Source organism: Trachinotus anak, unplaced genomic scaffold (assembly GCF_046630095.1).
Source record: "Trachinotus anak isolate AG129_WGS33_773 ecotype Australia unplaced genomic scaffold, CSIRO_AGI_Tana_v1 ptg000019l, whole genome shotgun sequence".
NCBI lineage: Eukaryota > Metazoa > Chordata > Actinopteri > Carangiformes > Carangidae > Trachinotus > Trachinotus anak.
The window spans coordinates 12897974-12911150 of record NW_027273870.1 but is presented as its reverse complement, the minus strand read 5'-3'; the positions used below and the strand labels follow the sequence as shown (position 1 = coordinate 12911150).

The 13177-nt window shown below is 38.9% G+C and overlaps 1 protein-coding gene and 1 long non-coding RNA gene across 3 annotated transcripts in view; one reads left to right on the top strand and one right to left on the bottom strand.

The window, feature by feature from the left end:
• The window catches only part of tenm3 (teneurin transmembrane protein 3), a 310851-nt gene that overhangs the window by 48684 nt on the left and 248990 nt on the right, over positions 1-13177 (top strand). For both annotated transcript variants that reach the window (XM_071504949.1, XM_071504948.1), the window contains exon 3: positions 12308-12385. The gene's annotated coding sequence lies outside the window, so the exon portion shown is untranslated. The remainder of the gene's footprint in view (positions 1-12307; positions 12386-13177) is intronic.
• LOC139636713 (uncharacterized) lies at positions 1255-2955 on the bottom strand. The gene is made up of 3 exons (XR_011694449.1): positions 2516-2955; positions 1442-1605; positions 1255-1368 (listed from the first exon to the last, which is right to left on the bottom strand). It is a non-coding gene; the product is annotated as an uncharacterized lncRNA (long non-coding RNA).

Below are 13177 nucleotides of genomic sequence, written 5' to 3'. Positions count from 1 at the left end.
TACACGCACACATACACACACACACAAACAGAGTGAGTCTGTAAAGTGATGGTTTCATAAATAAATTATGTTCCTCAGTAATGGAACAGTGTGGTGTTGTGGGAACAAGGCTGACGCTGCCATGACAACCTCAAGGGTCATGTGAGGTCATCCGTAGCTGTTGCTTTGAGGCCGTCACACAGTCATCTGTCTCTCCACAAAGGTTGAGTGTATGCGAGCAGTGTTTGGATTTTTGAGTGCAGTACTTCTATTTGCACATACAGTTGTTTCAGAAAGTATTCAGACCCCTAACACTTTTTGCACAGTTTATCATGTTGTACATTTAATTTTGAATTGATAAAACTACCATTTTTGCCAATCAAGCTACACTCAATAAACCACAATGATAAAATGAAAACAGGATTTTTATTAAATTATGTTTATTAAGAATCAGAAATTGATTATCTCATTTACAATAATATTCAGGAGGGATGGGACAATATGCTTATCTCCCAATTCAATACTATCACAATATTTGGGTGTGTATTCAATGTATTGCAATTTTTAAGTATTGCAATTGCAATTCGACAGCTATTACATTTTGATATTTTGGTTCATCGCAATTTTAATTTTTTTTTTTAATTTTTACTTATTTAACACCTGAATCATTTGAAACACTTGAAATGATAAAACTTGATTCATACACTTCTAGAGATTATGTATATCATGAAAAAAATCTGTCATTAGGAATACCAGTTAAGTGCTCTTATAATGAAATGAATCAACGTGGAACCACTGGTGCTTTTATTGTGAAGTATCCAAGAAATAGACAGTCACACAGCAAAAGTTAGCAGTTAACTGTTACTGGTCAGCAGTGCTGTTAAACATGCAGGAAACTAGCAACTACTGGCTGATGTTTAAACAAGGAAGCAGCTCTGTGGTTCATGCACTTATGCTATCAGGCTAACCAGCTCCCATGGTAAGTGTTATCTGCTAGCTGTTATTACAATAGATCAGTGTAAATATCAGTGCAGGAAGCAGTATGTTGATAAAAGAAATGTGAGAAACAAAAAAAACAAAACAAAAAAAAAAAAAAAAAAAAAGAAATGCAATACTTAAGTGAATAGATTTATTTTCTCCCACTCCTATTATTCAGACCCTTAATTCAGTACTTATCTGAAAAAATATCTGCCAGTAATTACAGTCTCTACTTTGCACCGCTGGCTTTGGGAGGTTTATCCCATTCTCTCTAGCATATCCTCATGCTTTGTCAAGTGTCTGTGAGCTGCCATCCTCAGGTCTCTGCACAGATGGCCTATGGGGTTGAAGCAGTGGTTCTCAAACTTTCAAGGACAGTCCACCAACCGTGTGGCAGCAGTGCATAAAATCCTGCAGATACAGTTCCGGAGCTTCAGTTAATATTTACATCAAACATCAAATTGGGGAAACAATGTGATCTCACCGAGTGCGACTGAGGCATGATTATTGGTGCCAGCTGTACTGGTTAGCACTGTTGCCTCACAGCAAGGAGATTCTGGGTATGAACCCGGGGCCTAAGGTCTTTCTGTGTGATGTTTGCATGTTCTCCCCGTGTCTGTGTGGATTCTCTCCAGGTACTCCAGCTTCCTTCCACAGTCCAAAGACATGCACATTAGGTGAATTGGTTACTTTAAATTGCCCGTAGGTGTGAATGTGAGCATGAATGGTTGTTTGTCTCCATATGTCAGCCCTGTGATAGACTGGCAACCTATCCAGGCTGTACCCCGCCCTCAAAGTACAAAGTGTATACTAACATTCCCCTCATGGGCAGCTGAAGAAGAGGAGCAGATTTAACTTATCAAGAATGTTTCAGTGCATTATCGTCAGATGAGTGCAAAATGGCATCTCTTAAAAGAAGTCTTTGGGCATGATCCGACGAGACTGACACTAACGGGAAAAATATTCTGCAATTAAACTTCAAAGTAGTTCACTGAGATGTCATCATGGGCCCAGACGAGTTAACAGCTTTTTGTGTAACAGCTGTTTCTTTGTTAAAGTATTTTACCACCTCAGTTTCTGCTTGAACATAGTTTACATTAGTCTATGTACTTTTTGCTTTGGTCACGTGCACTGGTTACATGGATTGCTTTGTTGCTTTTATTTCCCGCCTTTTGTATTTTTTTACTTTTCCTGCTTTAGCAGCTTTGTTTCACTATTGGTAAAATGCCCTCAGACATATCCCAGTGTATATCTTCTCATCACTTCATCTTTAGTCTTAGTCTATCTATCTGTAAAATTATCTTCTATATCTTCTTTGCATGTACCTTGACCAGAATGACTATTACACATTTGACAAAAACCTTGCTTCTTGTTCTCCAACTAGTGACCGTCGTGTATGGCCCACATTGAAGGTTTTTATGAACCTCCTGCCCCAGCTCTTCCCATTCCCAGTCCTCATGACCATTCTGGAGCCATTGATTGTTTTCCTTATTAATTAAATGTCCCCTGTGGAGTTTTCTAGCAAACAAAGTATCTGTTTATATTCAATGTTACTTACCAAATTTCAATGTACGTGCCATGGTGCCGCGGATGGCTGCCTCGGTGTGTTGGTGCGCACTCTTATTTTCTTTATAAATTCAGTTTTCTGCCTTGGTTTCCGGAGCTCTTTCACCAGAGAAGAGCTCATTAACATCAGAGAAACAACTCCAGAGGATTTTTCCACCTTCCTCGACTCACCTGTGGAATTATTGGACATTTTGGTCAGAGGTGCACTGACCGTTGCTCTCGCAGTGAAACGCCGGAGGAGAGGAAAACGTGCCGGTGCGCTTGCGCGTCTCCGCCGGCGCGGACTTCGCACACCGCTCCCAGGTATCTTTCTCTCCAAGGTGCGTTCACTGCCCAACAAGCTGGATGAACTTCAGCTATTGGTGCAGAAGAACAGAGACTTTTCTTCATCTTCCGTTCTGTGCTTCACGGAGACGTGGCTGTGTGGATCGATTCCGGACTCTGCGCTGGAGCTGGCCGTGACAGTGATCCTGCAGCACTGTTCTCCTGACCTGGAGACTTTCATCATAAACTGCAGGTCCTTCTACTCCCTCGTGAGTTCACGTCATTCCACCACAGGCCACAGCAGATACTGTGTGTGGAGCGGACCAACCCGGACTCCGTAGTTATTGTCCTTGGTGACTTTAACAAAGGTAACCTCAGCCACGAACTGCCCAAATACAGACAGTCTGTTAATTGCCCGACCAGAGAGGGGAACACTCTGGACCACTGTTACACCACAATCAGTGGTGCTTATCACGCCGTCCCCCGGGCTGCACTGGGCCACTCTGACCATGTGATGGTCCACCTGATTCCCACATACAGGCAGAAACTAAAACTGTGTAAACCTGTTGTTTACAAGAACCTCCAAGAATCTCCAATTGCACCAATCACCAGAACAAATTCCTTGTATGTGGAAACATACTTGGCAATAAAACGGATTCTGATTCTGATTCTTGAAATCTAGTAAAAGTTTGGAATGTCTATCTGTCGTCATTGCAAGGCTGGTTTTTGAGCTCTGCATTGTTAATATACATGTTAATTAGCTTTCAGTTTTCTTCTTCACTGCCTTTTTTGGTGCATTACTGTGATTCATGTCACCTGTTGATCACTGGAATGAATTTACAGCTCATTGAGCATGTTGTCTATGCTATGAAATTCCTCTGGTGTTAATTTTGGTCTCCAGAGAAATGCTCAGATCTGTAGCCTGTGCTCAGCTGCTATTAGTTACTTGTGCCTTGTTTTTTTCTGTTGTTCTGACCTTCTCACCTCAGACATAAATTCAGAGACACCCATCATTTTCAATTACAGACTTAAAGGCCACCTTATATTAAAAAGTGACATACATTACATCTCTCTCTTTTTTTTCAACATGCTCACATTATGACCATATTTTTTCAATTGAGATATTGTAGCTACTGGGGAAGCACATGCAGTCTCACACTTTACCAGCCTTCTGCAATATTTACATTTAATTTTCACTAAACTCCTCTGAATACAACAAATGCTAGCCATCTGATTTTTCATATAAGAGACAATAGTCATCAAAGGGTTAAATGGCATTGTTACAATTTTACTGTTTGTTGCATTTGATTGAGAAGATGATATGTTTCATCTTATCCTCTTATTATGTAAACAGTGCTTTGCTTTTCATAGCCATCACTACCTTTGATTATGTGTAGGGTGTGTTCTTGTTTGTTTTTTCTCTCCTTTGATTGATCATTAACCCTAAAGCCAATCAGGAAAGAAAATTAGACTTTTTAATAACCATATGAGCATATGCATATACTATATATGCAAGATGTATATAGCACATCCTAGTCTACCTTTGACATTTAAACTGTAATATGGTTTATATATCAGTATTTTATCAGGTAAAAAAACAGTTACAGACAAAGTAAAGGAGGAAGTCAGGTGGCAAAGTATATAGAGTGACATCCACGTGAAGTTTTCTCTACAGAAGAGAAAACTTCACTTGGTTGGATTGCAGTTGATGCTAGATTGTAGAGATAACCAAACTGTCAGGTTATGAAAGACATTGAAGAACAAGATTGGATGCTGTTTAAAACTGAAACAACTCATTATGGTAATTGTACTTTCAGCAATGTGGAAAAACCCACTGATCAGCAGGTACTATGGAAGGATGGACAGATGGATAGAGAAACAGTTGGAAGACGAAGAGGAGCTGAAGTGGGAGGGGGTGTGGAAGCAATTCCTTGCACACCTCTCAGTCATAAATATGGAAAAGGAACAGCACGGCTCAGCCAGCCCTCCTACGAGCAGAATGTTATCCTGCTTCCTTGGCAGAGTGAAAAAACCTTCTAGTTAAGCAAGACACAGAGCACAGATAAATGCACAGATAAAGTTACAGAGAGATGTATAGGCAAATAAAAATATAATAATTGAGATGGATAAACTGACACACGGACTGACTTCTTTTTTTGTGAAGTTGTTCTGGTTCCACATGTGGACATTTGAATTTGGGTAAGCTGTGTTTGAAATTTTCCAAAAAATAACTATTTTACATTTGATGTTGAAAAGCAGATGATGAACCTTCACGCAAAGGAGCACTTGAAAATTGGACTACTTTTACGCTAGCTGTAAGATAACATACAAATGTTTTTTTATTCTCTTAAACAAAATTATCAAATGTCACATGAGGTTTGGATAAAGACTTTTCAGACATCATATCAAGGTATATATTATATATATAGCTATAGTATGTAGCACTGGAGCCTAGTAACAGGTCAACAGTATGTATCACGGTACACTACTGGTCAAAAGTTTCTGAACACCTCAATTTTTCCAGTTGCGACTGAAAATGACATTGTCTTATATCTCAGTGTACTCTACAAATAAAGCAATACATTTTGTGACTCATTCTGCAGCCCAACGCACTTCTTTCTACAGTGGATGTCAAATATTGTTCAGAAAGTTGGTCACCACACTGTCGCAGAAGTTTCTACAAATGTGTTGCGCTTGTAAGGTGCTTTGCTTTCACTTTCTACATCGCAAATCAGCTCCATGGGCTATAATCTGTTGCTGTAGGAGCCTCCACTCTTCCAGTTTCAGGCTTTGCACCAGATGTTGTAACCTGGCTGCGAGGATTTGCTCCCATTCAGCCACGAGAGCAATCAGGAGCTAATGTCTAGCAATACGGGCCGACTCACAGTCAGTATTCCAGCTCATTCCAAATGTGTTGGATGGGGTTAAGGTCAGGGCTCTGTGCAGGCCAGTCAGGTTCTTCCATGCCAAACTGGGAAAACACTTTGTTTATGAACCTGGCTTTGTCGATGGGGGTACTGTCACATTGAAGTAAACACATACACAATACTGGATCAACGTATATGTATATAGACTGCAAAGCTTGACATGTTTGACATGGAACACAAAATTGTGGTTGCATGAAAAAATGGCAGCTCAGTTAATAGACAGATGGACTTATATTTTGGCTACAATGTAGGCAAACTGTAAGGTCCCATATGTTAAAGAGGTCTTGAGGTGACATGTGTCTCATTATCACTGCAAAAGTGTTAAAGGCTTTTTGGACCTGCTCTCCTCTCGTCCTCCTCCTCTCCTCCTCCTGTCCTACTCCTGTCCTCCTCCTGTCCTTTTCACTTTCAATGAATCTCTATAGTTTTTTTTTGTAATAATGGTTATATTTGTGAAAATTAGAGATCAAAGTCCAAACATACTCAATTTACAATGTCGTAAGACATATCTACAAATTTTATGATTAACCGATTTTCAAAATTGTTGATATTTTTTTCTGTGAATCATCATCAGAGTTCTCATGAGTAAAATTAAAGCATATCTTGATATCTTTATCTTCATCTTGATAATTAACTGAGCATACTTTGCTGTATTCATAGTTTTGCAGACTCAAATGAAGGCCTGTGATTAGATTCAACATAAGTTATATAGCAAGCCAAAGACATTCAGCTCATGGAGAACTGGAAACTCTGTTGGTGTGATTGTCAGTGTGGAGGTGTGAGAGTGAATATGAATGTGTTTGTGTGTGTGTCTGAGTCCTGAGACAGACTGGGAACCTATCTCGAGTGTGTCTGTGTGTCACAGTGGATGCTGGGACAGTCTCAAGGAAATATGTTGCATGTTAGAACCTGTAGAACAAAATCTGGAACTTATATGTTTCTCACTTGTATAAAATATTCACACACATGTAAACTGAATTTGAAGTCACAGGGGAAAAAAATCAAGAGCTTGTAGAAAAAATGTGAACTGGAATGTTAAAATTTTCACTCATGAAAAATATTCACACATCTTCAGAATGTACAGTCTAAAAAAAATATTCACAAATGTGTAGATTGATATTTAAATTTATACAACAAAGCTGTGAAATTCAGTATTTACTCATATTTATATCATATTTTACTCAAGTCTATTTTCCACCAAAACCCTCTCTGTTATGCAAGAAAGCACATTTGTGAACTTACAGTGAGACGTTGTAACAACAGAGTTGTACTGGAAAATGGACTCAGATAAAAGTCAATAAATAAATCAATGAATATGAGTAAATGTTGGATTACATTTTTGCATCTGTCATTGCATTTATGTAAATATCAATCTACATATTTGTTAATATTTTTTCTGTAACCTCACATTCAGAACACAGGTGTGTGAATATTTTCAACATGTAAGTTCACGTTTTTTCCACAAGCTGTCCTTTTTTGTTTTTTTCAAATTCATATTACATTGGTGTGAATATTTTTAACAAGTGAAAATGTAACCACACGAGTACAGATTTTTGCTAATTTTGCAACATATCTACCAGAAGCCTATCTGTCTCTCTACATTGCAGTAGAGTTTTAAAATGACTCTGTCCAGTCTCAATAGGTCTGTTAAGGATACAGCTGCAATACTTGTGTGATATTTCTCGTATGCAAGAGGGAGCTCAACCAGCCTTTGTGTTCTTCTTGTGGTGGTAGCACTGCAGGAGATCAGCAGTGAGAAGCATGGTATACTGTAATATAATAGAGTTTTTTTTTGTTTGTTTTTTTTTTTTTTTGCATCTGCATCAACTTACTTTGCAGAAGAATGACTGTTCATCCTCAGAGCTACATTTGCTCACATGCAGTATGTACGTTTTTTGTTGGATGTTCATCTTTTAAGAAGTTTGCATGAATCAAAGTTGAAAACTCCAATAATGACTGTAAATTTATGATTTTTTTTTTTTGCCTCCCACTGCCAGTGGAAGAAATGGTGTAGTTTACAATATTTGATCATTTATTACAGTAATTATAGTGTATTTCTGTTCATGTGACTACATTCAACCTGTTAAAAGAAAGAGAGAGCTATGAGTGCTAAAGCAAAACAAGTGCCTCTGATGGCTGTTCCATCAGTGTATGAGTGTGTGTGTGTTTGTGTGTGTGTGTGTGTGTGCGTGTATGTGTGAATGGTATAAGAAGTCTGTGTAAATGTAAGCGCTGTACGACTGTGTGTGTGAAATGTGGCTTCCATTGTAAAGCGCTTTGAGTGGTAGAAGAAAAGCAAGTAAGCAGTCCATTTACCATTTACCCACGTCAGCCACTCATAACTGTAACTTAAAATAAATTTTACTCTAGCAAAAGTACAATTGCTTGTGTAAAAAATGTGCTCAGATAAAAGTGAGACAGTTAAAATTTGCTGTGACTAAATGTTACTAGATGACATTTTTAAAAGGGGGAGGGATAAACATGCAAAACAGTGTTAATAATAACATGATAAAACTTTTAAATTTAAGAGCATCTTTAGGCTACCAGATGTATGCATAAGTATTTTAATACATATCCTCCAAGAGCAGCCAATAAATGTGTCAGGCTCTTTGCAGCCTGTGCATACAAATGATGTTTACAAAAAGACATTCATTTGGCAGTTTATTAGAAACATCTAGCTAATATTAATGTAATCTAGTATAACAGCAATACATACTCCTTCATGGAGGTTATAATTTTCAGTTTTTATTCAAATTGTTGTAGAGAGTTGTTTGATTCAACTGCATGGTCATTATGGAGGATATATTGCGTGGTGCTGTTAGGAGAGGCAAAGCAGACATATGTTTGGGGCCCCCAAGGCGAAGAGGGGCCCCTGGTGGCATTTCGCAATAACCACAATAAACCTCCCATAAAGACTCTATACAGTGCATTGCTGCTGCCCCAAAACCCCCCTAAGTGGCTCCCCTAGTTAGCTTCTACCAATTGCCTGCATGTAAGCCGTTTAGGCAACATCTGTAATTGTAGCATCTGCTAATAGCCTGCATGGTAGGGGGCGGGGTTGTTTCAATGAGCTTCTTTGCTTGGGGCCCATCACAGTCTAGGATTGCCACTGTGTGGTGCTGTTAAGTTGTATTAATTATAAGCAGCGATGTCTCTCTTATTTAGCCTTCCTTCATTGAAATGAGTGAGGTGGTCCATAGACTTCATATAGTAGCAGTTTTGTGTTGGTATATTGGTTCCAAATATCAGTTATCGGTCTCCTTGATTACTAATAGCTGGTATTAGAATCATCCCTTAAAAATACTGAGTGACCCCTATCAAACATTTGTTGATTTTATTGACCATGGTGTAGGCTAATTGCTGGTTTCACTAGGCAGATCCCTGCTTTTCTGTAATCTTTAATGTAGAAATAGCAATCTGTTTGATTTCAAAAGACTTTGAAAGAAGATTTGAACCCTGCTTACTTGCATGTAGTCTTACATGCACATTAACTGTATTTAGAATTTATTGAACAATCCATTTCATTGGGGTGGTGGTGCCCTGCTGCAACAACGTTTTGTGGCTTTTGTGAAGGAGTTTGCTTTTCCCGTGAAGAGTGGTTATGGGGTAAATAGTTGTTTATTCATCGTCATGGAGTAGATTTGGCTGTTGACATGCATTAGTGAGTAAATACGGATCCTTCTCTGCACTCTAAAAGCTCTTCTACTGATTAGTGAGAAAGTAGGAGAGAGCTATAGAAGAGAAGTGGGGTGGGGGATGTGGGGTTGGGCGATTTGTTTATCAAACACTTTCCTCCCTCAAATCTGATTAGCTCAATGTCACATTGAAGAGTTGGACCTCTCTAGGTGCTAGTGTGTCTCTGTGTGTGTGTTTTTGTGTCTTCCTACATGCAAGTGTTTTGACTCTGTTTGTAAGTCCTTATTTGATCACCATAAAACATTAGTTGCTGTATCTCCCTCAATCTGATTTTCTGTTTCATGTTCAGTGTCTTTCCCTTGTTAGCCACACCCTGGTGTACACAGCACTACACTAAAGTGGGCTTTATACTCCATCCAAAGTACTGCTCAGATGGTTGGAAACTGTTTGTTTGTTTGTTTGTGTTTTTTTGGGGAGCGGGGTGGGAGGGGGGGTCTGTGTCCAACAATGTCTGTAACTTTCACAAACCAACAGTCTACATTCATACTGACTTCATGCCGTGATTGGCCATCTGTGTGGAGGTGAGAAAAGAGCCAAGGACTGACCTCTCTCCAGCTCTCTTTTAATTTGTTGCACTTTTTGTGTACTTTTAAATATCACATCTCCCTCATCTCTATGGCGACTGGCTTTTGCACTGTCTTCAGGGGTGGCCTGTCAGATCTGACATAAATACTTGATGTGCAGTGTGGTCCGACAGAGATACATGGTTTGTCTTAGGAGGTGGCTGTGACTCAGAAGGTAGAGCAGGTCGTCCACTAATCTAAATGGTTGATGGTTCAATTCCCATTTCCTCCAGTCTGCATGGCGAAGCGTCTGTGGGGAAGATACTTAACCCTGAATTGCCCCTGATGTATCATCAGTGTCTGAGTGTGTGTGATAGAAAAGAACAGTATGCGTAGAAAATGCGCTGTCTGATGAATGTGGCTTGTAGTGTAAAGTGCTTTGGTACATTTACCACTATCTTAGTACACACCAGAGTTTAGAAGTGGACACAATCTCCATCTGCTCATATGTATTTAACCTTGACATAGACAAGTGCTCTCAGACTCAAACACCAGAGAAATTAATGAAAAAATCAAATATTCATACACTTTTATTAGAGACCTCACAAACAGGTAACTGGACAGAGACCACTTATGAATACAGGGAGCTTCCTTTCCTCTTTTTCCAACTCACATGTCCCTATCTTCCAATCATTTTTATTCTTGGTATTTTATCTTTATCATGAAGTGATCACACAAAGACGAAATAGATGATTCTATTAAATTATTGTAAAAATTAAATTAAATGATACAGTACTTGCGATTTGCAATAGTTCCAGTGTACAGTGCTATCTTTGTGCATTTAATTCTGCTTTTGGTAAAACTGTGATTAAGGCAATAGTCTCTTTACACTGTTGACATGATTAAATTAACCTACAACAACTCATCTTTACGATCCTGTTCAACCAGCCCTCAAACCCAAACAACCATACAGGTGGCTTTCAACAACTATGTAATACAACCTATAGTAGTGTCTCTTGAAATAGCACCCCAACAGCGACAGGCATACCAGACCTTGGTTGTTGGTTACAATAACAAACAGGTGGACTGTACTGAAAGTGGCATACTAACTGTCATCGCCATGGTTACTATAATAACGGTCATGGCTTCATTAGGTTTAGGAAAAGATGGCGATTTGGGTTAAAATAAGTACTTCCTCAACAGTGAACATTTTTTGTGTCATGGTTACAAAAATAACAATGTGGTTAATGTGGTTAGTGGTCATGGATAATAGAAACACCATAAGCTACTTTCACAGGGCAATCGAACACCGCTGTCCTATGTCGTGTTACTGTGTTTTGTTGACCCATCCATCCACCCCAACCTCCTGATGTGGACTTTGTAGCTCTACATACTATGTCACTTCATTTCTCCCTTTGCTCCTGATATTACTACGGCCACTAGATGTCACCTAGCAACAAAATGCAACTGTGGGTCATAATAACCTGATGCACAGATGACCTATGGGCTTGTTTTTTACAGGAGGACAATTTCATCCTGTTTGTGACTCCCTGTAACCATATCAATAAAGAATGATGTAAATTTGTTTTTTTAATGACCTGCTACTGAGTCCATGTCATCTTTTTATCCTCCTTTACACTTACAAAATGGTATCCCTATGATATGTGTTTGAACCACATACTCAGCTTGTGGAGGCTTGAAAGGTGGCTTTTAAAAGTTGGCAGGTCAGTCTGAACTCCTGCCATTTGGACAAGTGAACTGTGATTCACATCTCAGATGAATAGTGATTCAATTTCCCTGGGAAGAAGAAAAGTAGCAGCAGCAAAAGACCGTAGAAAAGCTGTTGGCACAAATGCTCATTATGACCTACAGTATAGTTAACATTTCCTGCCAAGGGACCTCCTGCAGTTGTGTAAATAATGCAAGCTGTTGACAGAAAAAGATGGTAAAGGCAGAAATGGTATCTTGTTACATCTCTCTGTGATTTTGTCTGCAGTTTGCACTGTGTGCTCTACCAATAGGTGTACTATTGGTTTCTTTTACCATGTAGGTGACTTTAATGGTATAATGTCATTCAACCAATAGAGCAGAGTAGATAACACAACCATAAAGAAAGAAGAAAATATATTTACATTTTTCATGACAAGCCAAAAAAAAAAAAACAGAAAACAAAGATTAATATACCAAAAATATTCAGTTGTTGTTGAGTGGGAGCCTCCACAGTGTACCAAACTGTCTGGACCAGATCAGATTTTTCTTGTTGACACCATGCAGTATGTTTCCTTGTCTCACACTTACAGGAAATCGGTTAATGTGGTTTGAGAGTACATGCTTGTATCCAGGCCTGGTCAGTTATTGTTTCTGATTTTATATTTCCCTCTTTTTCTTCCTTAGCTCTGGAAGCACAGATGGGAATGACACAACTTATCAGCAGACCAGTGCCATTCAACTGCTAGACCATTCAACAAGTTGGTAGGTTCAACTCTTGCTGTCTCTCTATCTGTATCTCCTGTTTCTCACTGGATCACTGTTTAGCATTGTCTATCTGTCTCTCCGTTATTTCCAGTATAGTAGAGCTGTCTATCCTGTTCATTTTTGTTGAAATTGTTCTGTCTGCTTCTCTCTTTAAATCTCTCATTAAAGAGTGAGAAGATTAGCACCAATTTGCCTTGATTAGGCCATTCTTCTCACAGTTGGAAAAAAAACCCCTGACAAAAATGCACTCTGCAATTTGAACACGTGCAGCAAGCAAGTGATTGTGATTAATAAAAAAAAAATAGCTGAAAAAAGAAGGGGGATAAAATGAACAAGTGAAGGAATGAATTGCCAATTTCTGTTCCTGTCAAGTGTTTTTGGAAGGCAGCTCTTGAAGAAAAGTTGTTTCCGCTGAAGGACTCTTGACAGCATTGTGTGTGTGTGTGTGTGTGTGTGTGTGTGTACGTGCGTGCGTGCGTGCATGCGTGCGTGCGTGTGTGTATTACAGAGGGGGGGATGATGCATTCAGCAGAGCCTGATTATTTGACATTATTCTTATATATATATATATATATATATATATATATATAATTTTTCTTTGTATGTATGACGCTGTTTGTTTTGTTTGTGCCAAAAGAAACAGTCAAGTGCCAAGGTCACTATGGTTCCAGGTGTTGTTACATGTCTATCAGAAATCTTTTTAAAATGCTACTTGCCAAGTGCTCCACCTGCTATAGCCTTTTGGTAGAACTAAGAATGTAAAATGATTAGTAGAAGTGACACTCCACC